General features: G+C 43.8%; 1 long non-coding RNA gene across 5 annotated transcripts in view; it reads left to right on the top strand.

Annotated features, from left to right (window-relative positions):
- LOC111934023 (uncharacterized) overlaps positions 1-24,714 on the top strand; it is a 118,010-nt gene that overhangs the window by 71,486 nt on the left and 21,810 nt on the right. For 2 of the 5 annotated variants that reach the window (XR_015275744.1, XR_015275745.1), the window contains exons 1-2: positions 23,554-23,637; positions 23,969-24,050. This is a non-coding gene — a long non-coding RNA (uncharacterized LOC111934023). Of the gene's footprint in view, positions 20,139-20,354; positions 22,800-23,553; positions 23,638-23,968; positions 24,051-24,714 lie in introns of those variants that run through there. The other 3 variants (XR_015275753.1, XR_015275761.1, XR_015275757.1) reach the window with 3 other exon arrangements.

The following is a 24,714-nucleotide window of genomic DNA, read 5'->3' as shown; positions in this document are numbered from 1 at the left end:
CGGGAGGAATGTGATCTGAGTGGGCTAGACAGCTCAGACCTGAAACATCACTGTAAATATCAGAATTCCCTACTGGTCAAATGACAGGCCTGGGTAGCATTTCACTGCTGGGTCTGTTTAATCTTTTTCCTGTGCCATTGGAAAATGGAGAACTGTGAGTTTCCTGCTCAATGCTTCATTCTTTGTGCAGATGGAATCAGAAAAAAATATTTTAGGACCTAATATTATCCATCATTGATTTTAAATTTGGTATATTTGCAGGTGTAACAAGCCTGGGGGGAAAGAAGATGTTTTTACCATCTGTGCTACACCAATGTTTCTGCAGCCAGTGGAATTAATTGTTATTCATTATTATTACACTTAGTGATAAATGTTCTGCATTAGTGAGGAATGGAGGAGGAGTTAACATTGCTGGCTTGCTCATTACTCAGAGCTGTATGGACCTGTTTATGTCCTTATCAGAGATAATCTGTGGTAATCTCTGACCCTTCGGTACATGCATTTATTTCTGCCTGTTAAGGAAGTGGTGGAGGTATTATGCCCCAGTATTTTTGGGCGTCATCACAGGATTTTCCAGGTCCATGCTGAGAGTTTGAGGTGTAGACTGGGAGTGTAGGAGCCAAGGGTGAGAAGGCCAGAGGCAATGCACACTATTCTTTTCCTGGCTGAAGGAAGCTGCCTCAGCTGCTGTTGCAGGATTTTGGCCACCTCTCTCCCATCCTGGGCTGGCCCACACAAGGTCATCCCAAAATGTGCACACTGATCACTTGGGAGGAATGGGCAAAGGGATTTATAGAATGAATCCACTGGGATTAAACATAACCGAGCACACCAGTGATATCAGGGATTTCTGCTTCTCCGTCTTCCATTTTTATCCTATTTTTGTTTTGCATTCTACTTCTGTATGTTTTTGTATGCTGTTTTCTGTTACACTCCTAAATTAACCTTTTTAACAGAAATCTCCTAACACCGTATGTGCTTATGATAAACTTCCTCACTATCCATTTGCATTAAACACTATTAAGGTAATTTCACATGCTCTGGGAGACAAATAATTTCAATAATCCATCCTCCAGCTGCAGAGAAGTGAAATTCTCTTGTGCCAGTGATGCCAAAGAATCTGCTGACATTTGTATCCAACACAGCAGGGGAAATAAATTTTGACCTTAGACTGTGTGAATCAAAGTGAGCATTGAGGGCTCTGATCTTCTTGCCCCACCTTGTCTCCTGGCCCATGGATTTTGTTAGTAATTCCAGCTTGCTCTGGTGGCTTTGCCTGAGGCTTGGGATATGAAAGCTTTCTCTCTCTGCATGGCTCCAGTAGAAACAGGAGTTTATTAATTTCCACACCTCACTGGAAAATAACAGAGATGAGGCATCTTGAAGAGTTTACATTTAAATGTTTGGCTGGTTTTAGCCTGGCTGGGAGACTGAGAGCTGAAATCACAAGTGGAAATAATGCAGGTTAGGGGAATTTTGAAACTTGGAAAACTGCTCTTGTTGACTGTTTGCCAACCCTCCCCCACACAGGTACATAATGAAAATACCAATAGCATCTCTCTGCTCAAGGATCTATAGATAGTAGAGAAGAGACAGATAAGCATTTACATTAGCCTAAAATATGTGGGTTTATTATGCTATGAGACTATAGTCAATAATCTAAATACTTATCACAACATTTGGAACTGTTTCTAAGTCCTTCTTTATCCGCTTAGTGATTTTCCCTTGTGTGTTATACTTTATGGCACAACTCAAGAGTTAAATACAGTCAGTTCACCAAAGTAGTAACAATGGGAGTGGATACTCTTAAATTTATGTCTCTCATAGCATCAACAGACTGTGTTTCAGATAAGATATTTTGATTAAAATTGCTTTATTTTTTCCCACTTTGCTTGAATTGCAAATTCTGCGCATCAGAAGTCAATTTTTTTTCCTGTGTCTGTGTTATAGCATGTAAATTCCTGGGGTTAGCAGGGCTGCTTGGCTTTCTCATGATACAGGGAAGAAGCATTGAGAATTTAACTAAGTTTTCTGTCCCTGGGAATTTGAAGATGGTTCAATTACAGGTCAAAAGCAATTCTGTGCAAACTTCTAATTTGAAAAATGTTACAAGAAGGAAATGCACATCATTAACTCATTTCTGTTACAGGGATAACTATTCTTCCTCTTCATCTTTCTTTCAGCAGTAGTTTGGGGAGTCTGTCCATATAATTAATGATATCTGATTTATGTTAATCACTTATGATGTCTTTCTTGCTATGAAAAATGACTGTATTAAGCACACATGTACCTACCTTTCATATAAAACCTCCAAAACACGCTCACTAGAGTAAGACAAAAGAGTGCTGCACTTTAATGCCCGTGCATGACAAACAGCAGATATGCTCAGGAAGGAGCTGGAAATTGAAAAGTCAGTTCCTCCAGCCTCTGGGGATGAGAGGATGGGAAGAATGGAACATAGCAGGGGCAAGACAAAGAGAGGTTACAAAGGAGGCTAAAAGGGCATTTCTCCTGTCCTTGCCTGTTAATGGACACTCTGGCCATTGGCCTCGGTGGGATGGCCAAGGACTGCATTAAATGGATCTTCTCATTGTGTGTAACAATGTGGTTTGTTGGGTAGGTTTGGAGCAGGCCAGGAAGGAGGTAAGAATTTAATGACTGAGCTCTTTCATTGCCCTTGCTGAATGTTTCCCGGAGGCTGCTGGCCCAGAATATTTCAGTGAAGCTAAATACATTTCAATTACTGCTATTTTTAATTAAAAATAGATGTCACAACTCATTTGACACTTTGCTCTGACTTGTGCCTTGTTTAATCTACAATTATTTAGAAGAGTGCTTAAGACAGGCTACTGAGATGGGGAGTCTTTGCAAATTGCAATATGAATCTAATTTCAAATGACATTTTGGCAACCCCAGTAAGCATTTTTTTTTTTAATTCTCCTTTTTCCACCCACATAGAAGAGCTCAGGCTCCCAACACAAAGCAGAGAAAATACCATGCCATGGACTGAAACCATGGGATGGGTGCTTTGATTTCTCACCCAGTTTTCCAGATAATGATATGAAGGGGTGAACTGTTTTGCTGAAGGCCACACAGAGAGTGGCTGTGCCAGGAGGAATATCTTGCATAGATTTTATTCCTGTATGTCCTTTATAACGATATTGTGCCACCACTGAGGCAGGTGTTCAGTGACATGAAGTGTCAGCAGCTCCTACAGGTTTAAAGAAGTAGGGTAGGAGGAGAAATGGCCTCTCAGATGTGGCTTGTCTTATATTATGAGAAAAAAAAGAGGTTTATTTGTTCATTATTTCTTCATTGGAAGTAAATTCTTCTTACAACCGAGAAAATAAAAATAAGGAATAGATCAGTCATTGGCTAATGTGACTGGAGCTGCCAGCAGTGGGCTCATTCATCTCCCCTCAGTGTCCCTCTCTCCCACCTTGGTGTCCCCTGCTCCCCAGGCTGTGACACATCACAGCGCTGGCCACATCTTCGGCCAGGTCTGGTCCTCTGGAAACTTCTTCCAGGCCACTGGCTAGGCTTTTCAATGGTCAGTCCTGTATTTTTGCAGCCTGTATGGAGTGGTGGAGAATTTGGCCAGCTGACCAAAGCCTACACAACGTATCTCAAACTTTCAGCTATAATCCTGCACCTCCCTTTTGGCAGGACTTTTTATAAGACTTTTGCATTGCCCCAGCCTTGTTCCTCCTGAAAATCTCCTTCCCCCACTAACACCTTAGGCTGGCTGGGATCCTGGACTTTCTCCTTTCCAAATGAAGGGTCTGGCAGGAGGAGGGATTGTCCCCCAGAGTCAGTTTGGTGGTGCTTTCAGCCATTAGGAGAGCCTTAAATTAAGAAATTTTGCTTGGCGTTAAGGCCAGGATTTCAAAATTTTCTGCTTTTATTAGTTTGTTTGTACTTCCTTAGCCCCTGGATTATAGATTTTAAACCACAGACCTTGCTGCAATCCATCTCTGTTCTTTCTTAACTGTGCTGTTTGGCTCGGTCTGATCCCACTAGACATTCAGCAGAATGTCTAAAAAGTTGCAAAAACTAGGGGAAAAAAATGCAGAGAGGAAAAAGAGGGAAGAAAACCTTCTTTTCTCCCTTTCACCTTCTAGAAATTTTGGCTTAGCCATGCGTGTCCCAGAAATGAGGACTTTCCAAGACAAACGGGCTGCATTATCACACCAGACTCCTCTGGCAAGGAATGAATTTTGACAGCCTAAAAACATATTTTTCTGTGGATGGGGGGAACAAATAGTTGCAAAGCAAACACTGAGCGTGTTTGCAGGTGCTGTGCTCCATTGTGTTTGCCAACCAGATGTTCTGTGCTGGGACGCTGCCCTGGCCTTTTCTGGGATGAAATGTCACTCTGGATGAAATAGAGCAAAACCCTGCACAGTCTCTTAGAATGAGCTGAGCTTTTAATTTGTCAGCTATTAATATAGCTGTGTCTTTGTATTGCACAGGACACCCGGCAAAATAAACATGTAAAATTTGACCTTCAGAAAATTAACTACCATTGCACCATGGAAATCTGCCTTGCTACAGCGAGCTGTGGTGCACTTAGGTACTATGGCAGAGCTTCAAAATTCCTTGCCATATGTCACTGGACTGGAATGATTTCAGGGAGTTTTCTCTGCATCAAGGACCTCGACCTGCTGTAGCTGAGTGCTGCCATGTGCATCTCATGGTCTTCTAGCGAAAGGTGACAAAATGTGGACTTCTACAAGGCAAATATTAAAGATGCCTGTGAGTAACTCTCCAAGAGTTGTGTTTTCTCTACTGCTCCTGCAACAGGTTGGATTTGGGAGAAAATATTTCAAAATGTTAGGATAGTGGTGCTGGGTCTTGTAGCCGGTGATCCAAGAGGGAATTATTTGACAAACAGCAGGATTTGAGCAGCTAAGCTTTGCTAACACAGTTTTTGCTGGGTGCTGGAATGACTGCAAACAGCTATTAACTGCTGCTTTGGATCAGAGAATCCACTGGTGCTTCCACCCTTGCTTGAGTGGTATCCCACATGTGTTCCCTTTCCCTTTCTATGGAGAACAGCAGCAACATTTGTGATGGAAATGAAGTAGCCTTTACCAAAAGGGCTCTAAGGGAAGGCTTGGGATACTGACTCAAGCTGATATTCCCCCTCAAGGCCAGTGGATGCTTTTCTCAGTTACTTGGTTCATCCAACATCTTGTGTTCCAGGTTCTCTCTGAATGAACAGAAATCTGTTTTCACTGTGAGGAAACTCCTATGGTGTCAACTTCTCCCACATGTCAAGGATCAACTTTCTTCTCCCTTCTCCCTACTGCCCAAAATGAACCCCCCTTTTTTTTTGGTCACATCTATCACAAGGGCCACAAGAGTGGCTTCTTTGTTTTTCCTGTTTTTTTGACGTTATTTCATGCAGACAAGAAACACTTCCCTTGTGCTTGAAGCAGCCCTGCTAATTGACAGGGATTTGGAGGAAGCATAGCCATGTCAGCTACTGTCTGCTCTGGGATCTCTGGAGAATATTAATCATGGAATCACAGAATTGTTTAGGTTGGAAAAGACCTTTAAGATCATAAAGTCCAACTGTTAACCCAGCACAGCCAAGTACACCACTAAACTATGTCTGTAAGCATGAAGGAACACTTCTCTTTCACCCTGGTAACTCCTCTTAAAGATTTTCTTTGTTAAAATACCACAGGCCACATTGTCATGTACACAAAAGCCACAGTTCACCTCTCTAGCAATGCATGGCATCCTAGGGTAGATATAAATAAAAATGGCCTTCGGGAGCCTTTGTGCTCCCACAGAGTACTGTAAAACAGCCCAAAAGGAGAAATCAGGGCTGTGTGAGAGGGAGGATGCTCAGATTGTTAATGAAGTGCTGTCCCCAAACACTTGAGCACTGTTGATTCCTTTCTAGTTAATAAACCATTTATATGTGGCCTGCTTTTAGCATGGAACCAAATGCTTTTTTCACTCAAGCTGTGATATATAATTATATAGCTGACATCAAACATGAGCAGATACCAAGTCAAAGGAATGAATTTGGTCCTGTTCCTGTAATTCCATTTCCATGTTAACAATTTTTCTCCCCCTCTTTAAATTATGTTTTTATTGAAAGCTTCAAAGGTCAGCTTAGACATTCAGAGAAAATTTGTAACTCAGATTGTTTAGTATTCTCTCATATAGCACAGCCCTCCATTACCCTGTGTCAGCAAATTAAGGAAATGAAAGTTGTGGCCAAGGATTACAATAGTGCTGGTGCTAACCTTTTACAGCACATGGCATACTATCAATTTTAGCCACGGGAGAAATGTGCTGTTCACATACAGAAAGTGGGTGTTGAAGTTTTTAATCTAAAAATGAAATCTTGCCTGTAGGAGAGACAAGTAAAGCCCATAGATCTTCCTTGCTGCTGGATAAACCTCTTGAGCAGCTCAGATCTTTTCAGCCACACATTTTTCCTTCATCCATTTTTCCTTCCTTTCTTCCTCACCTGGAGACAGAGGGACATCTATTCTACTTGACTGGAAGGGCAGTACTGTAGCACAGAGATATGTGGGTGCTCATATATTCACAAGATGGAGGGCCAAGGGAGATGGACGGATAACCTACAGACTTTTTCTTAGCTGCAAAACCCTCACAAGGTCTAGCAACACACGTTCACCCAGCATCAATCTTGTGTGTAGTCCTAGGGAGGTTAATGGGATTGCTCAGCTGTTTAAGTACCTTGCTGAATGAAGGTGATAATTAATCAGGCTGCAAATTATTCTGGAGAACCCAATTTTAATGTGAGGTTTGCTTTACTCAGTAGTTGCTATATAGTTGTTCAGGGCACACTTGATTTAGCTGGGCCAAGAAAAAAACTGATAGACCAGTTTCACTTAATTGCTATTCAGTGCTGGGCTTTGATTTCCCTGAGAGTGTTTCTTTTCCCTTTCAGACATGGGATTTTTGACCTGCTTTTCTCTGTCTTCACTCCAAATCACAGCAGCATATACCCTGTAGTCTTGGAAAGGCTTTAGTTTGGTCTCTAAACTTAAAAGGCTAAAGGCAATACATAGATGGTTCTAAACTGTTGTCAGAAATAAGTTTCCCTGGAGTGCAGTGTAATAGGGTCAGAGTTTATTGGGTAATGCTTAGTTAGTAGATGGCCCAAAGATTAGGAGTTATTTTAGCTGGGGCATGGATAATTGAGCTGAAGGCAAACTAAAGTCAGTGATGCTGCTTATCAGGTTCTGTCACTGTGGGATACGATCATTCAGTCTTTCACGTGCCACAGAAGTGGTGTTAAGTTCAAAGTGATGTTGCCAGCTGAGCAGGTGGGGAGCAGCCAAGGAGCCCATTCATGCTGAAATTCCTCCACGCCTGGGTAGGCTGCAAATGCTCCTTTGGAGAGAGGGGTGGTCCCTCAGTCAGGATTTCACAGCCCCTGATTTCATCTCTTGCTTTTATTTGGATTTAGAAGGGGTTGCTTGTGGATTTTCTTGCCTGCACAGCATCACCCCAGCAGTGGGTGGGAGAATCATCTTGTTGCTGGGCCAGGTTTAACACCCCTTTCCAGTCCTGGAGACTGGTGTGTTTTAAGGGTAGCTGTGGGCATGTCCTTTCCTACCCATCCTTTAAATGAGTCTTGCTGCAAGGATGGACTGGTGGGAGCAGAGGCTGGCTTGGGGGGCTGTGATGAAATGGAAAAGATCCCATGCAAGCAGAAGGTGGAACTAGGAGGTGAATCATGCTCTAAGACCCCCACAAAACTACCCATTTGTAAAGTTTGTTTTTTGCTGGAGTCTGTGAGCTGAAGAGGTGTCTGTCTCCTGCTGATTCCCATGAGCCCCTCGTGGGGCTGTTCCTGATTTTAACCCACTTTAATAAAGATGATCCAGTTTGCTCAAACTCTTATGAGCTCGTTTTGACAGGAAAGACTCTGTAACAAAGGGGGCTAATAATATCCCAGAGAAGGAGAATTGGAATGCACCGAGGATCATAAACTTGTCATCTAACATAAGTGCAGCCAAAGCAAGATGGAGACTCGTAAGAAGGAGGCTGAGTTAGCCTTGAAAAACAGGTCTACTTTTAGATTTAGCAATTATAAAATCTGTAAATAGAAGGTGTGGTTTTTTTTGGTAAAAAATTCTGAAAGAAATTGAGTTAATGTATTTTAACTATTTTATTATCTCTTCATATATGCATAGAAAGACCTAATCCTATTACTTCATGTGTAAGGGACAGTAATATTTCACACAAACCATTTTCAAAACTGTTGTGTTCAGCAGAAAATGGATAGAATTTCCCCAGGGCTGCTAAACTGGCAGGCATTAATTTGGGAGTCTATCAACCAGTACTGCACTCGTAGATCTGAAATAACTGGAAAATGAACAGGCAGGGAGCTGTGCTGCTGCTAGGGACCATTCCAGGGGTGGATTAATGGGACAGCAATTCAGAAAGGGATCGCTGATGCCTGGATAGCCAACCTGTTCCTGATGGTTCAACCCCAAATAGCAATGGGGGGTGTTGAAGGGTGCATCAGATGGCACCTGAATCATACACAGAACTCAACACAGTCTAAGTTAAACACAGCTGCCAAGGTCGGGGGCATGGAAGTTGTGTCCCAAGCCAGACTTTTGGGATGTTATCCTTCTCCCTCAAGAAGGGGGTCTGGCACATTCTATTTAGCATTACTTTCCTTTTAATTGGGAGAAGTAAGGCTTGTTTGCATAAGAAAAACACCAAGTTTAAGCAGGCTAGGAATGGCAGAAGTGAAGCTGACAGGAGACAGCCGGACTACAAATTAAAATTGAAGCAGACCAGTCTTTTCTCATTCCACTAGCTCAGGAAAATATTGAAAGTAAACCGTTGGCAAGTCAGCAGTGAAAAGCAAATTAGATTTGGGACCAGATGGTGTAGATCAGTATAATACAAGTTGATGTCAATAAAGCAGTGTGATTAATGCTGCCAAGAATATCACTCACGATCTTTTCCAATTTCAGGTGTTATTTGTAGCACAGGTGAGGTGCACACAGATGCGTGCACAGATCATTTTGGAAAGTGGGATTTAATTGAATCTCTGTTCCAAGAGAAAGTCTGTGTCCAGCTTCATCTGGCAATGTGCAGGCACTAGAGACTGTCCTGGAGGGGGGAATCTGGGGTTAAGAAGAAAAAGAGCAGAACAGAGGGCTGTATGACCTGTGTCTGACCATGAAACTCAGTGCAGGACTGGATCCTGAGCACTGAAGGCTTGTGTGTCTGATAATTGGGCAATGCATATTAGATTTATGGATGTGATTTTAGCATGCTTTATATCATTCCAATAATTATAAATTTTGTTATTTCTCAGTAAATATGAGTATATCTAAGTAGAGTCATCAATATTGCCTTGTTCTTGTCAAACTTCAGTGGTGGTTGGTATTTTCTGACCATAATACATCCTCGAGACTGTTCATTTTCAGAGTGCTCTGTGAATTAATTATGAAGAATATTTCATATAGTCAATAATTTCAGTGTCATAGTTCACCTTCTGATAGCACACTGAAATTCTATGTGAATATCTGAAAGAAAAATGAAGTCTATGTAAAATAAAGGCCTCACTATTGGATTAGATACCAATCTGCAAAACAGAGTTGTAAAAGATGAGTTTGATGATAGAATGAAGAATAACTTTAAAAGTGAGTCAGATTGTTTTGAGTGATGTAGTTGTTTTCCAGGAAAAATCTGTTGCCAAGGATCAGGGCATCCTTGGCAAGCTTAAATGTGCAATAATATCCCTTCTCAGTACTGAACTCTTTTCTTTTAAATGTTTTTTGGTGAGGAACTTGGTAAGAGACTTCAGCTTTTCTCAAGGGTTGAGTATCAGTCAAAACAGACTTTTTGCCACCTTTGCCCCTAGGCAGATATGAAATAGGCCATCTCTGGGGGTATATAGACATTTTTACATCCTATGCACAGAGATTTAGACATTCAGATAGAAAATCTGACCTTTATGGAAGAATATTTTGTTCTCTGACTCTTGCCTTTTGGAATATATTTTTCATGACTTGATCTGCAAGTCCTTCATTCTCTGGATGTGCCTTTTTCGGTGTTTCTCGTGCTCATTAATCACATTAGCCATTCCTAGTCTTTGTAGCACACTGGAAGTTAATATATTCACTCCCTTTTGTGTGTGTTTATAAGCATGTGTCCTCCCTTTGGTTTGTATTGACTCTGAAGGCTGAAGTGACGATCAATGGCTCAGATTATTTCCTTGCTGTCAGCTATTGACTTTCTCTCAGCCTGATACCAGAGCTCCTTTCCCAGGGTGATGCTAGCAGGGTAGGGATAGGAGGGGGAGCCGAGCAAATGCTTCACAGAAATCTTGCAGTTTATCTCAAGGCATCTTTAACTGAATGCACATGAAGATGAGAGAAATTGCCAGAAACCTGCAATTTAGGGTGGAAAATTAGAGAGGCTGAAATTCTCTATCAATGATGCCAAAACTGGGATAGCTTTTTCCTCAAGAGGTTTTTTTATTTATACGATGATTGTTGTTCTGCTCAGACGGTTTTGAAGCTGAAAGTGATTTCTTTAGCTAAACTGCTGTGTAGGTTGGACACTGTGGATTCCCTTCACTGCAGAAGAAATAATCAAGATCAGTATGGATAAAAAAATCCTCCAGTTTCTGAAGAAAGGCTTTTCCTCCGTTCATCTTTTATAGTGTGGGTTCTTGATTCATAATTCTCTGCTATGTCTGTAATTATCTACATCAGAGTACAGTAGTCACAATTTAATTCCTAATTAGAGCAGCAGCATTTTCCGTTTTCTGCCAAAGATGATGCTCAAGTGTCAAAATAGAGAAAAAGGGTAGATACTTTCAAGGGAAAGTGAATTTATTGGAATATGAATAATTTCATCTTCTGCTATAACAATAGTCTGTCTTCCAGAGTTCCCAGTTTTTTATAGGGAAGTAAACATTTTTATCTGGAAGAATTCTTTAGGCTTTGAATTAAAAATTATAAGCTTTTAGGTGACAGTATAGAGGGGGAAGAAAAAATGATGGAGAAATAGAGAAAGAGAAGCTGGGCACGAGAGTCTCTGAAGGACTGTCAGCTGATTCTGGAAGAAGAGAAGGTCCTGTGTTGGTCAGCATGTCTCCAACTTGGCTTCTTTTCCTACCTCCACCCCTGCGGATTAGGAGACTCCTTCAAGCCCAAAGGAAAATTTCCACTGACCTCAGTGGACTGGAGTCCTTGGCATTGCCCCAGGGCTGGAAGATGCAGTGGGAGAATGTGTGTGGCAGCCCTGACCCAAAGTCTGGGTGCCAGGGTGGGAGGCTGGAGAGGCAGGTGGGATATCTGGTGTTCCTGAGCCACAGGATTGAATGTGAGCTGGGAGCCACTGCTCTGCTGGGTGTCCTGGCGCCATGGGCATGGGGGTCACGGTGAAAAAACTGGAGGAGGGAAGGATGAGCATGTCCATGGGCTGAGAAACACCTTGGGTTTGGATCTGGCTTGGGCTAGCTTTAGGTACTGAGTCTGTCTGGTCTGTCAAAGTTGGAGCTGTTATTGGGCAGTTCAGGTTGTCAGGGGAATTTAAAATAAATGCATTGATTAAAGGCAGAATATGGTTTAGGAAGCTGACCACAAAGTTGGCACAATCTGTATTTTGCACAAGGGAGATCCTCATAGATCTTCCTGGGCTGGGATCCAACCCTACCCTCCTCTCCCCATGCTTATTTTGTTGGTCAGCTCAACCCTATGTTTTAATCAACACAGCCCATCATTAATGTACATACCTAGCTATGTGTAAACACAAATATATAAACTAACTTCAGCTAGGATGGAAAGATAAACATCTGCCTTTAGCAGAATTTCTCCCCTTGGATCTGCCTGAAAGCAGACAGTGGAGTTAGTTGTTTGGCCCAATTTAGTTTTCATTAAACCAGACCAGAGAGTCTACATTACAAATGACATGTGGCCACCACAGTAGCATAGTTGCTGTTTACCTAATCAAACATGATTAATGCATTGGTTTTACATTAGGATCTGCTTTTCTCCATTGTGAGAGTAGTCAAGGGATTCTCTTTGTCTGCTAGCAAGGAAGAACGTGTTTTTTATCCTATTCTGCTTATTGTGCAGTCATGTCAGCAGTAAAAAATGTCTTTTAACATGCCTTCTTTTATCAGTAGAGAGATCAATACAGCAACTTTCTGAAAGCATAATTCAGTTACATGTGTTGTGGGAGACTAATGCGAATTCTCTTGGTGAGAATGCTTTTCAGATAGGCAGGGAAAGACATCCTGGACTTTATTTCAGAGCAGGGTAAGATTAAAGGGATTTCAAGTGTGCTTTGAAACTACCATATAAAGGAGGATTGCAGAGGGATCTGTGTTCCAGAATGGAAATCAAGCACTGCTGCAGATAAAGTTTGCCTTTGCATCACTGGTGGAACCAACAGAAAATCTCTGCTGCTGAATTGGACCTGAACCTGAAAATGACAGTGGTGGATGGTGAGGACAGCAGGTAGATGGATGTGTTGGCTTCAGGAGAAAGCCACCCCTGAAATGGAAAGTTTTCACCCAAGAAACAAGTTAAGGACTAAACTCTGCCCTAAGATAAGCTGAGAGATTTTAAGGTGTTTTGAGAGGAGTTGGACAGATATATCCCCAGGGAACCTGCACTTGGTGAGTGAGGAGTACTTGAAGCCATAAAAGGAGGCACCGAGGTGCACAGTGACCTTTTCTGCTGTTTTGTCTTGGGTAGGACATGTTAAAAGAAATCCAGCATCACTATTTGATGGCTTTTCCTGGCAGGCAAACAGGAGCTGACCTGAGTTAGAAAGTGGGCAACCACTTAAGAGTTTGGCTTGGGGCATCACTACAAAGGGCTTGAAAAATGTATGTTGAGTGTGGTGTAGAGGCACCACCTGCCATAGGTCTGGATTTTATTTTCCTATTTATAAACACCAAGAAGGTTTTCTTCCTCCCTTGAAAATGCATGAGTCCTCCTTGACTCCAAAAAATTTTGGGCCAGTACCTTCCCTTGATTGTAATTCACAGTCCTTAATAATAAGTCAGGATAAATTTAATAACTCATGACTACTTTTTTATAGCATGCTCACAGAATCTCATCTTGAATCAGGAGAGACATCCATAAAAGCTATTGAAATCCAGAATATTCATCACATAAGTGACTGTAACACATTTCTTCATTTTTTCTGATGACTTTGTTTGCCTTAGCACATTGTCAGCCTGTTGGACCTCACTACTCTCTATGGGAATGTTTTAATTTTCAGAGAGATTCCTGCACTTGTCATAGTCATTAACATGTAAATACATCTCATAAAGCACTGAAATGAACTAATAGTTACAGCTTTTCCAGCCATTAACACGTGTGATAGTTAAGCCTGATTATGAACTTCACCTTACTGGCAACACATTTCTGTGGGTCTCTGTATTTCTCTGCCTGCTCTGAGCAGGACTAACTTAGGAGTCCATAAAGCTAAAATCTAATTAATTAAATAGCAACACTAATGCTTGCACTGGGCTTAAATGTGGCAGGGAGCATTTTTTTCCAATTCTCAAATAAATCTGCTTATTGAAAATACCATCCTAGAAATAGGAGTCTCTGACTTTGAGAGATGCCCTGGAATTTAACAGCCCATTATTTTTATATGGGCAATTTATTGCAGTCAGAAGTGATACAGTTCATGGAAAGCTGGTGGATGGATGGCTGAATCATTCCATCACCTGTCATGACTCACTCCCATCATTTCCGTCTCCTCGCGAAGGGTGCATAAACATGTCTGCAGACTTAACCATGGCCCAGAGCATCTCATTAAAACATTGCCTCGGTTAGGGTCAGAAAAAAGGTTATGTAGCCCCATGACTGGATTAAAAGAGAAGAGGGATTGAGATCTTGACTGGTTCATTCAGAGAAGAGTGTCCAAACCAAAAGTGCACCAAGGGACTTCTGCTTGGGCTTTTCCTTGAGTTTCTCACCTTTGCAGGTAGTTTCACAGATAGGATTCATTCAGGAATTTTATAGAGCAGTTTGGTTTGGCAGCTCAGTTCCTTGAGTTCTGCCTGCTTTCAGGGGTCTTCTCATTCTCTGGATGATACTGGATATGGTGACCTTGTTGCTGATAGTTCTGTGTCAAGATATATGGATGTAGCCATTTCTCAGATACAGCCAGATGTTTTGGTGATAGTGAGCCAGATGACTCCTGCTGGAGCTGTCAGACAGCGAAGTTAGCACACACTTCATGTATATTCTGTCCTCCTTCCTCAGCAGACTCCCATAGAGTGGATGGTGCAAACCCTTTTGTGGCTTGGCTTAATCCACCTTCAAAGTGTGCTCAGAGGGTTTACCCAGCCTGTTCCTCCCAGCAAGAGCTCTCTCGACCCAAGCTCTGAGCTGACCTGCTGTGAGCTGACCTGGCCAAACGCCACGTGGCCAGCGTTAACTCGAGCAGAATTTATTAGCTTGCAGAGGGCACTGCATAATCCAGTTACACAACTTCACTTTTGGAGCTGGCTTGTGTCTGGCCTGGTTGGAAGATGGGTAAATGTCTCTGGAAAATTATTTATTATTATTTCTTAACAATGAAATCTTGTTATTTGCTTGCTGTAATGGCTGAGAAATCTAATCACTGATTGAGCTTACACTAGGGTAGGGATATTTCAAGCAGAGAGCAACAAAAATACAGTGTGTGTCCAAAGGAATTTATAATGTGGATGTCACACACCCTCAATAGCAGGGGAGCTCCAGGCTGAGCCCAGCAGTGATAAGCTCATGCATCTGTGTGCTTTGTGAAAGAAACACAGTGCCAGTGGGGAAATGAAGACATTTTGTGGCTCAAAGGAAGGTTGGAACACACAGTAGGTGCTCCCCGATGGATCCAGACTCTGGGACTGCTTCCCTGGAGTGGAGGGAGACATGAGCTGGTTTGAGTTTGCCAGCCCTTGGCCTCTGGTGGAGCTCACAAAACATGAGCAGTCTCTGTCCTGTGTCTTCCCCAGGTCTGTGCCTTGCAGACATCACTTCAGCAATTGTTGCTGGCTCTTGCTGAGCTGAATCCTTGGCTTCCTGAGCTTCGTCCCTGGCTCTGCGCGGCGATGTGATGTAATCGTGTGAGCGCAGCCCCTTTATTGCACTGAGAGCATAATGCCCCATTATTCTCTAGACAAGGGTAGGGGGAAACAGCTGTTTTACTGATTAAGTAAATAAAAGCATGACTCTCCAGCCCTCCTCCCTCATCCAGCAGGCGGAAATCTGCCCAGGCTCTGCGCATCGTCACCATCCACTCAGCTCCTTGCCCCCGAGTGCCATGAAAGCAGGCAGTGCCTGCAGCTGGACAGCTGCCCTCACCTTTGCTCGCTCTGCTCCAAGTGGTTTTGTGAGTCAGGCGCTTCGCTTTTGCACAGAAACCCATATTCCATCCTGCCTTTCCATTTGCTCATGCCCCTCTGCTGCCAAAGTAACCATGGCAGGGCCGGCATGGGGGGGTGGAGGGGAGGGGAGCTGCACTGCCAATCTCTCATTAATTTCTAGATGCAGAATGATGGGGGTGATGCATGTGAGAGTCTAATAATAATGACCTGAGGTCCCAGGCATGGCGAGCAAGGCAAACTTCTTTAACTAACAACTTAATTATAATAAATTTGAGTCTAAGAGCACCAGGCAAGTAAATCAATCAACCCTTGCAGGCGGGCTCATTAAAACCAGCAAAGTACAGACCATAAAGGTCATCTTATTAAAAGGGATTAGCATTTTCCAGTTAAATCCTTTGCTGCCCATAGGTGCTAGGAGGGAATGTGCATTCTGAGGTTCTCTGTTGTTGCAGTGGTAAAGGGCTGTCCCTGCACAGCAGTAAATGCTTGCAGTCCCCACGGTCAGGCTCTTGGCTGCCAGTGCCAGTGGGCAAGGCTGGATAAATGCTGGTGGACCTTTGCCAGTCTGGCCCAGCTGTGGCTTGCCAACTGTCCCGTGGAGCAAGTGAAACACGATCAGGGCTGAGGTCTTTCTTGCAAAATACGAGTCAGCTTGCTCTCCAGGCTTTTCTCTAGTCCTCTCTTACAGACTGAGACATCACCTCAGTAATTGTTGTTGGCTCTTCTTCCAGTGACTCTTCCCTGGCTGTGTGGGATGTCTCTTCTCCTATCAGGTCTTAATATATTGAAGCCCTCAAGCAGCATTTTCTATCTTTGCCTTTCTTTCCTGGCTGTGTGGTACAGTACTTTCGGTTTTCTAGTGCTTTGAGAGGCAAACTTTCACAGGCCCAATTATGATCTTGTTCCTTTAGGAGCGTGTATTTACCTTGGAGGAAACATTAAACTGAGAACAGCTATCAAAACAGCTGGCATCCTTCTTCCTGTTTTCCTCTTCTGACAGATACAGTGCTGATGGCAGGAGAGGCATTTTTTTCCCTTTCTAAACTTTCCTCTGCCCACACTTGCATTCCAGCGATGACCCTCTGTCTGTGCAGGACCACTGACTGCTGTTGTGGACATGTGTTGTGAAAGCTGCTGTTTTCTGTGGGGCTTGCAGGGGATGGTGCTGGAGAGGTCTTTCCTGCTCCTGCATTGCATTTCAGATGGAAACTGGTTTTTTGGAGGAAAAGAGAAGCATCTCATAGCCATGTCTGTCACTGGTTGACCAAAATATCTGGAGCTGAGGGGATTTTTTCCATGGAGAGACTACTGCAGTCAGAAAGGTGGGCTACATACCACCCTGTGCTGCACTCCCACAGCTCTGCCCCCTTCTTGATGAGACTCTTCTCTCCCATTAGAAGGACACTAGCCAGTGCTAGCAGCTCAGTCAGCTGGTGAGGAGAGTGGCCACATGGGCTCAGACTGAATGTAACAGGCACAGCTCATGGCACACTTCCCTCAGCTCCTGCTGTGCCCAGGCAGCATTTTGACTGCACAGCAGTTTACAAATAACTCTACTTCATAGGATGGAAGTTCCCCTGCCCTATATTTGATCATTTCCAAAGGTCTTTTAAGCCCTGGGAGGCCTTGGGGGCATGTAGGAAATTAAGCAGAGCCGTTCAGCAGTTCAGGAGTTCATTCAGAACAAGGAGTTATGTGTTGGAAAATATGGTAGGAGAGGTAAGGATGAGAAAAAGCGGAGCATCTCTTTTATCCCACTAGGCTTCCCTTTAGCATAGGAAGTACTGAGGGTCTTTCCTAGTCTGCTTGACCCACCAGCAGAGCATATCACACAGAGCTACAGGCTGCCTGGGGGGAAAAAAAAAAAAAGGAGGAAGAAAATACTTATTTTCTACTCTGTTTCCAGTCAGCCGTCGCTGTGCTGCTTGATGATCCTGTGCTATCTCTCTGTAATAGCAAGAAACTGCTGAGCAGAAGAAATGGGTTTTGAGATTGCTCTTGATAGGGAAATGCTGGCAAGTGGTAGGTGTCTACCAGTCTGTGATCCCACATCATCTCCAAGAGCTTGCTGGGGAGCCTTTGGATAATTGTCACTTAATTTTATTGCATCAGGCTTATGATATGGAGTGTGTAGTACTTAACACTGTGCATATCAGCTAAGTTGCTCAGATGAAAGGCACTGCTGGCTGCACAAACGTATTACAGCTTAGTTCCAGAACTCAGCCTTCCCTGCTGCAGGAGAGTGCAGAATTTGGAGCCACTTTTATGCCTTTGCCTTCAGGCACCCTCAGCTTCACACAGCCCTTGAACCTCTGACTGGCACTAGGTTTGTGTGGTTTTGTCTTGATGAAGGGGTTTCTACAAAAGAGGAGGAGACCCTTGTGCTCCCCATCCTTGGCAATCTTTCCTACTTCCACAGGGGCAGGGGCAAATTCAGGACAGACCTAGCACCATCATTGCTGTATAAGTTCTCCCTGCAGTGTGATCAATCAAAATTCAAAAGAGTACAGTTTAATTGGAATAGTGTAGAAAATACTTAGTCTTGGTTCTCTTGTTTCCTCATATTTTCCACTCACTGCCTCCCCTTCACATCCTTTCAGCCTTTGCCCAGAATTCACCTCAGCCCACAAGATTCTTCTATTTTTTCCTTTTTTTTCCTGGGAGGTGAGGGGTTAAAACAATAAATATATTGGTTCCTGTTTTTCCTCTCTGCAGCTCCTGAGCTCCAGCTGGGCGCAGACATGGAATAGTAACAAGTCCATGGGAAAGGCTCATCTTCTCACAGCCCTTGCAGCAGCACTCTGAGCCCAGTGTGAACTTCCCAGAGCACAGAGGCAGAGCTGAAACCTTCACCAATGCTGCCAGGAACATTCTGCAGGGATTAAAGCAATAGGGTGGAGATGAAGTGTGTGTGAACCCAAACCGGACTCCAGGTGTGTATTAAGAACAGTGTACTTGGTCTTCAACTGAATTTAAAATATGTACATATACTGACATAATCTGTGGCCATTGGCAGCTCTTTATCATCCAGAGACACACCAGAACCTTCCAGACCCTGAAGGAAAGCACATTTCTGGTGCAAGAGACAAACATGGGGCAGCAAGATCCAGACACTTAATGATAACTTGGTTTTGCTTTTGTCCTTTCACAGAGCAGGTGCTCTGCTTCCATGAACTGTAGTCTTCTAACACTTTTTGTTCCTCAATAATTCCTGATGGGACAGAGGGATTTCTGCATCCTTGCAGGTGGATAGGTTTGCTTGGATTGGTGTCTCAGCCTAGAGAATGGCAAGAGGGGACAGGCTCACCCCTGCACAAAGACTGGCATGGTGCAGGCAGCCTGGGTGGTCTCAGCTGGGTGCAATCCCATTTCCCTTTGGCTCTCTCTGTGCTCATGGAGAGTTGCTGTGGCTCAGTTGTCATTGCTGTTTCATTATAATAACCCAGCTGCTGTCTCAAAGCCCAGTTCTAACCTGGCCTTAGGGAATGCCAGTTCCTGGGAAGTCTCCAGTGTGTTGTGCATGGCTTATCTCCTGGGCATGCAGCAGGAAGGAACATCCAGGTGCTGGTAAAGTTGTGGCAGGGGGACTCAGCAGGTTGGCACAGGTGTATTGGCAATGCAAGGGTGACCTTACACGAGAGAGATGTTGGGGTTTTGTTTTGCTAAAACTCAGAGTGAAAAGCACTGAAACTGGAGCAGGTAGAGATGAGAAAGCACTGATGGATGTTTGTTATGTCAGCTTAACTGGGGTGGAAGTGCCAGGAAAACAAATGAAATGTAATGCCCCAAATTGTGCCTGATGTCACTTAACACTGCACTCCTTGCAGTCACTTTGAATAAATACAAGACATTTCTTTATTTTCAAGCATTCTTTGTGGAGAAAAATAAAGGAAAAAAAATAGAGAGGAGCAAGACAGTCTGTACTTCCCCTACCCCTTGCCAAGCAGTAGAGAGCAGTGGGAAACAGTTAGCAAAGGTGTCAGATTTTCTCTAAGGGCAGTCACAAGGCTCTTGTGCCAAACACTATTTGACATTTAATTTAAGACCCATGTAAAGTAACAGCCAGGGCAGGCAGCAGGCAGAGTGTTCCAGTTGACAGACTGGCTCTATTTGCTTTAATTTCCTTAGTCCGATGGCCAAGTTTATCTGTGAGTGAGAAATACTCAGAGTATTATTTTTTTTTGTTAGCTCATGATGAAAAGAGAGCCCTGTGTTGCGCTCAGACACCGTTTTGGGCTTCAGGTGGCCCTCATTAGGGAACATAATGCAAGAGAGCTGTGTGTCAGCCCAGGAGGAGCCAAAGCAAGTTCTGCCTCTTTGATTAAATTCTGCTGAAGTCAAACGCTCTGTTCCTGGGCTGAACTGAGCCATTCAGCGGGTTTAAAGGTGCAGAGAGGGGATCTGTGTGTGGAAGTTTGCAGCCTCACAGCCAGGAGGTGTGAGGAGAGCAGGGAGAGCATCCTTCCTCCTTAAAAGTTGGGTCAGGACCACTCAGTGCAGAGGGGTTTGTGCAAAGATGTGTCCTGTACACGTGCAGAGGAACCACCCACAGCACCTCGAGGTGCTGGTCTAGAAAAGGGTGTCCCTGCCCATAGCAGAGGGTTGGAATGAGATGATCTCTAAGGTTCCCTCCAACCCAAACCATTACGTGGTTTTGCTCTGCCTGCCTTGTGCTATAAGCCCACAGATGGGGAAGATTGCAAAGCAGTTTTTTTGTATTCTGGTTTCTTTAGTTTTCCTATTGGAGCTGAGAAAACTGATCTAGTGTGCTGCTGAGGAGGTGAGATGGGAATAAAACCTAGCAGGAGTATGTGGAAGGAGTGGTGGGAGTTGTTCTGAGGCCTGTGTGAGGAGGGGAGCAGTAGTGGAAGTTGTGCTGGCTGTGTAGCTAATATTGGCAAAGGGGAAATGTTGCAAGGTGTGTGTAGAAATTAGCCAGGAAATGTATTTGTTGCTTGACTTTCTTTTCAAGAAAATAAATGTGTTTACTCAACAGCATGAAGTGTTGTCCCTCCAAGAATACCTGTTTAGTGATGGAGATATGGAATTATGATGTCAACCATGGAGATAAGGAGTATCAGGGGAGGAAAGTCTGTGAAAAAAGTGATTTGTCGTGTTGAAGACCAAAAGCAGTTCAGAATATGAAGCAATGTGAGGAGAAGGGTTCCCCAGGCAGTGGGACAGACAGCAGCCTGCAGGCAGCATTGGCTGGGTGGAGGAGCACTTGGCTGTTTTTCCAAGGTCATTAGCAAGTCTAGACTTTCCCATAAAAGGGTCCCATTTGCTGGAGAATCCTTGGGCTACCGCTGCCCTGAGGGCTTCACGGAGAACTTGAAGGCATCCAGAACAGCCTGGCTAGACTGAGGCACTTTCCTGAGCTTCTGTGTGTATGGACCTTGGAAGACAACTTTGGGGCAGCCTGGCAGGAATGATTTCCATAGAACATGCAGCCTGCCCCAGCAGAAGGCAGCTCTGGGGCTGGCCCATCCGGTGGCTGGGACACTGCTGTTCCAGACTGGCTGGGTTTAGCTCCTCTTCAGGTTCCTTGCCCAGCAGACAGAACAGAGGAGCCAAACCCAACTGCATTCCTCTCAGAAAGCCAGAAATTGAAAAACTGCTTCTGTGTTGTAGTGGGCTGATGGAGGCATTTGAGGCATAACTCTATGCATGCAGTTTCCCCCAAAACTCAAAGGAGGCTTCCACCTTTGCTTCAAACCTCTCTTGCTGCCTCATCACTGACTTGTTTGACCAATTTGTTGGTGCCATCCTATGGCTTTAAGTGCTTCAAATGCCAGCTGTCTTCCCCATCTTAGAGAGCATCTCTGTCTAGCACAACACACCTGGAGAGAGCTTCTCCACAGCGGTGTTCAGAGTAAATCACAAGTCCAAACCTCTCTAAGATCACAGAGTGTGCTCTTTTTCCTGTTAATAGGGGCTTCCAGCTTATGCTGCAACTTACCTTGGAAGGAGAAACCAAAGGGAGATGCTAAAGGCAGGGAAAAACTTAGTGCAGCTTTCTAATTGAGTCAGGGTAAAAAAATTCCAATGTTTGTTCAAGAAAAGGTTTGAATATTTGGAAGACTGGAAATTGTTGGATAATGTTCTTTGTGCAAGCCCATGTATGATATCCTTGTCTTAGGGTCCCCTTGAGAGCCAGTGTCAGGAAGACTGGCCTGGGGCACTGAATCAGGATTTGTCAATATGAACGGCCCTTGGGGACAGACAGTGGTGTCCACCCCAAAGGAACCCACCCTGGGGGCTGCAGTGGTGAATAGAGTCTGGTCAGGCTTCTGCCCAAGGGAAACAGTTTTCTGCATGTGAGAAAACTTCTGGCATCTGCACAAACTTGGATGATGTCAATTCAAGCCTTAAGGAGTTTGTTGTCTAACTGGGACCAGCAGCGTGACTTGGACAACCATAACACAGCTGGGGATGATTCCATCCTGGGAAGGTGTGACTAACCTGGGGCCATTGTAAAATGGTTTCTGTGTGTATTTACTGTATATTTTTGTGGCAGGTTTTCTTTTTCATAATTAGGTCTTCCTGACCAGCAGTTGGATGTTTCAGCAAAGAGAAGAATGTGTACTAAATTCTAAGTGGGGAGGAATCCTGGATAGCACTAGGGGAACTTCCAAAACTGGTGTTTACCTTTGTTTTGCTTTTAGCAATCCAATTTCTCTTTGGGAGCTGAGTGTGCAGAAGGGATAATATAAACTGAGTTTATCACAGCAGCAGAGCTGGAGCAACTCCAAGTACGTTGGTTTGTACCCTGGAAATAGGAGACTGCTTATCCAATTATTTGCAGCTTGTTTTCAAGGGAAAAACGATTGACTTGAGTCCTGCACAGGGTAAAATCCTGTTAGAGTGTGTCATTTTGTCCTTTGGAGTGGGATGTTGTCCCAGGTTTCATGAGATGTTGTTTTGTCTCCTGGGATTGTTGAAAAGCTGCTGTGTCAGGGATCTTTGTTCTTCAGATGAGGAAGTATCTCTCTGTTGGAGTGAGAGATGAGGCTTAAGATACACATGATTACCTTTATCTTCCTGACCCAACCCTTTTCACCCACTGCCATGTTTAAATTTGTGAGAAGAGTCACATTAATAAATAAACTATACATTATTGAGGGTAAAAACTCCCAGGAGGAGGCATTGAGTGGTACAGAGATACAGGCACACTTAACAATGAAACAAAGAGACAGACTTTGGCTGAACATCAGGAAAAACATACTGAGAGTGAAATAAATTTGGCTATGGGACAGTTCCCAACAACAGTAGCAGCAGTCCTGTTACCCAGACTAATTTTAAACACTCCTCTAAGCATCATTCCCAATTGGGTCTGGAAAGAGAAGATGTCAATCACATGCATAGTTTGAAGATGTCACCATTTCTTTGGCCCAAAGTTTTCCATGACTTTTTCTTTTTTTATCAGTGGAGATAATTCCTTTCCATTTGAGCTATTCTCTTAGTTTGTAGCAAATTTGAAAAGAAAAAAATAATTTTGGTAAGGTGAGGACAAGAGAAATTTTCAGCTGTTTTAATGTGGCTCTTCCTTTAAAGGGGTTCAGAATCAGCCATAATCAGACCAGATTTTTGCATTTGGTAGCAGAATCAAAATGAATTGGAGCAAGATATTAAAAGACAATTTTCTCTCAGTCCCTATCAAAACCCTGCATCTTCTTAAGTATAGATGGGTCTGCACAGGCTGGTAGCATCAGATGCTCCTTGCCCTCATACAAACCAACCAGAAAGGAGTAAGGAGTCAGGAACAATGTTTGCCCAGTGATGTGGATAGTCCACATCAGCCACAGCCTTCTCCAAATTCTTGCTTCTTCCTTCTGGTAGTCTTTTTTCTTGTGGCCAGAGTGAATCCAGTATGAAAGCCCCTTTACTCATTCACTGGGATTAAGCACTGATGAGAAGAGGTGTGAGAGGTAAGGAAAAGATGGTGAAAATGACTCAAGCCTTCCTCAAGTGCCTGTGTGGGCAGCCTGAGGGCATCCCAGGCTGCTGGCTGGGAGGGCATGGAGCTCCTCCCTGGGCTCCTGGCCATCTGGAGGGGCTGGATGGTGCTGGATGGGTTTGTGTTTGCTCCCTGGCTTAAGTCTCTCATAACATGGTTTGCAGCACATATTTTGTGACGTGAGAATGTGCCCTCTGTTCACTTCTAATGCACCTGTTGGTTCCACAAACAGGCCTGCCAATTAAACACAGGAGTCAAATCCCACAAGGAGCTTGGTTGCCTATGCTGGAAGATGGATGTATGTAATAAATGGTGTTATGAGGTATACACCCTAGCCTATTTATGAGTTACCATATGAGAGAGAAAGCAGGGTCAGAGTACTGAATAGGCTCAAATAACATATGGATTTATATGCTAGATCCACCTTCCAACTCTTTATTTCATCTTGGGCAAGTTATTTAGCTTCTCTGGGCCTCAGATCCTCTACTGAGTACATCTGGGACAACAAAAAAAAAATCCTTTTTATCTGTTTTTTCTGCTCTGGCTCCTCATGTGCAGAAAAAGGAATTGCCTCTGTGCACATACTTGATTTTTTTCAGGATTTTTATCAACACTCAGGTATTGCTGTTGCATTTCTGCTTGTACTCTTGCAGACCAGAGATGATTCAGGAGCAAAAGCAGAGATACTCCTTCGAGTCCCCTTTTATGTTTCATCGCTGGTGCCTCCTCTCACAAGTAAGTGAGCTGCATTTTACTCATCAGATCGGAACTAAACTTTGGTTTCCATGGAAGTCAGGTACCTCTGCATTCAGCAAAGTCCTGTTATTACTCACCAGGAGAAGAGCAGCCAACATTGTACTGCAGCTGTAGCTGACAGGCAATTTATACGGGACGAATCCCTTAACAGTGGACTTCAGCCTTTCCTGAAATCTTATCCCTCTCCTCTCCATGCGAGTGGGGCCGCTGGCTTCGAGGAGCAGCTCGTTCCAGACAGATGCTGACAACTGGAGCTGAGTGGTGCTGAGGGAACGTGACACAAAGCTGCAGCAAATGTATTAATTGCATTGCTTGGGGAGGGCTGGATTCTTTCCCCTGCCCCTCCTCTCTCTCTGCCAAAGCTTTGTGTGTGCCGGGAGCCTTGCTGGGTTTTTCTCATGAACAGTAATTAACTAACACAGCCACGAGTTCTGGGCATCTGCTCCACATCCCCGGAAGGTGCGTTATTAACCCGAAAGGATTTGATACCCTCCCGCTGTGTCCCATTTTCTCTGCTCTTGCCTGGTCCTTCTATTTGATTCAGCCTCCCAGGTCCATTAAGATCTTCACAGTTGCCCATGCACAAACCTGACAGGCTCATGGGGAGACTCTAAAACTATGCTGGTTCAATTAGCAGGATATA

This window comes from Cyanistes caeruleus, chromosome 13 (assembly GCF_971803275.1).
Source record: "Cyanistes caeruleus chromosome 13, bCyaCae1.hap1.1, whole genome shotgun sequence".
Classification (NCBI taxonomy): Eukaryota; Metazoa; Chordata; class Aves; order Passeriformes; family Paridae; genus Cyanistes; species Cyanistes caeruleus.
This window is presented reverse-complemented; position numbering and strand designations above follow the sequence as displayed.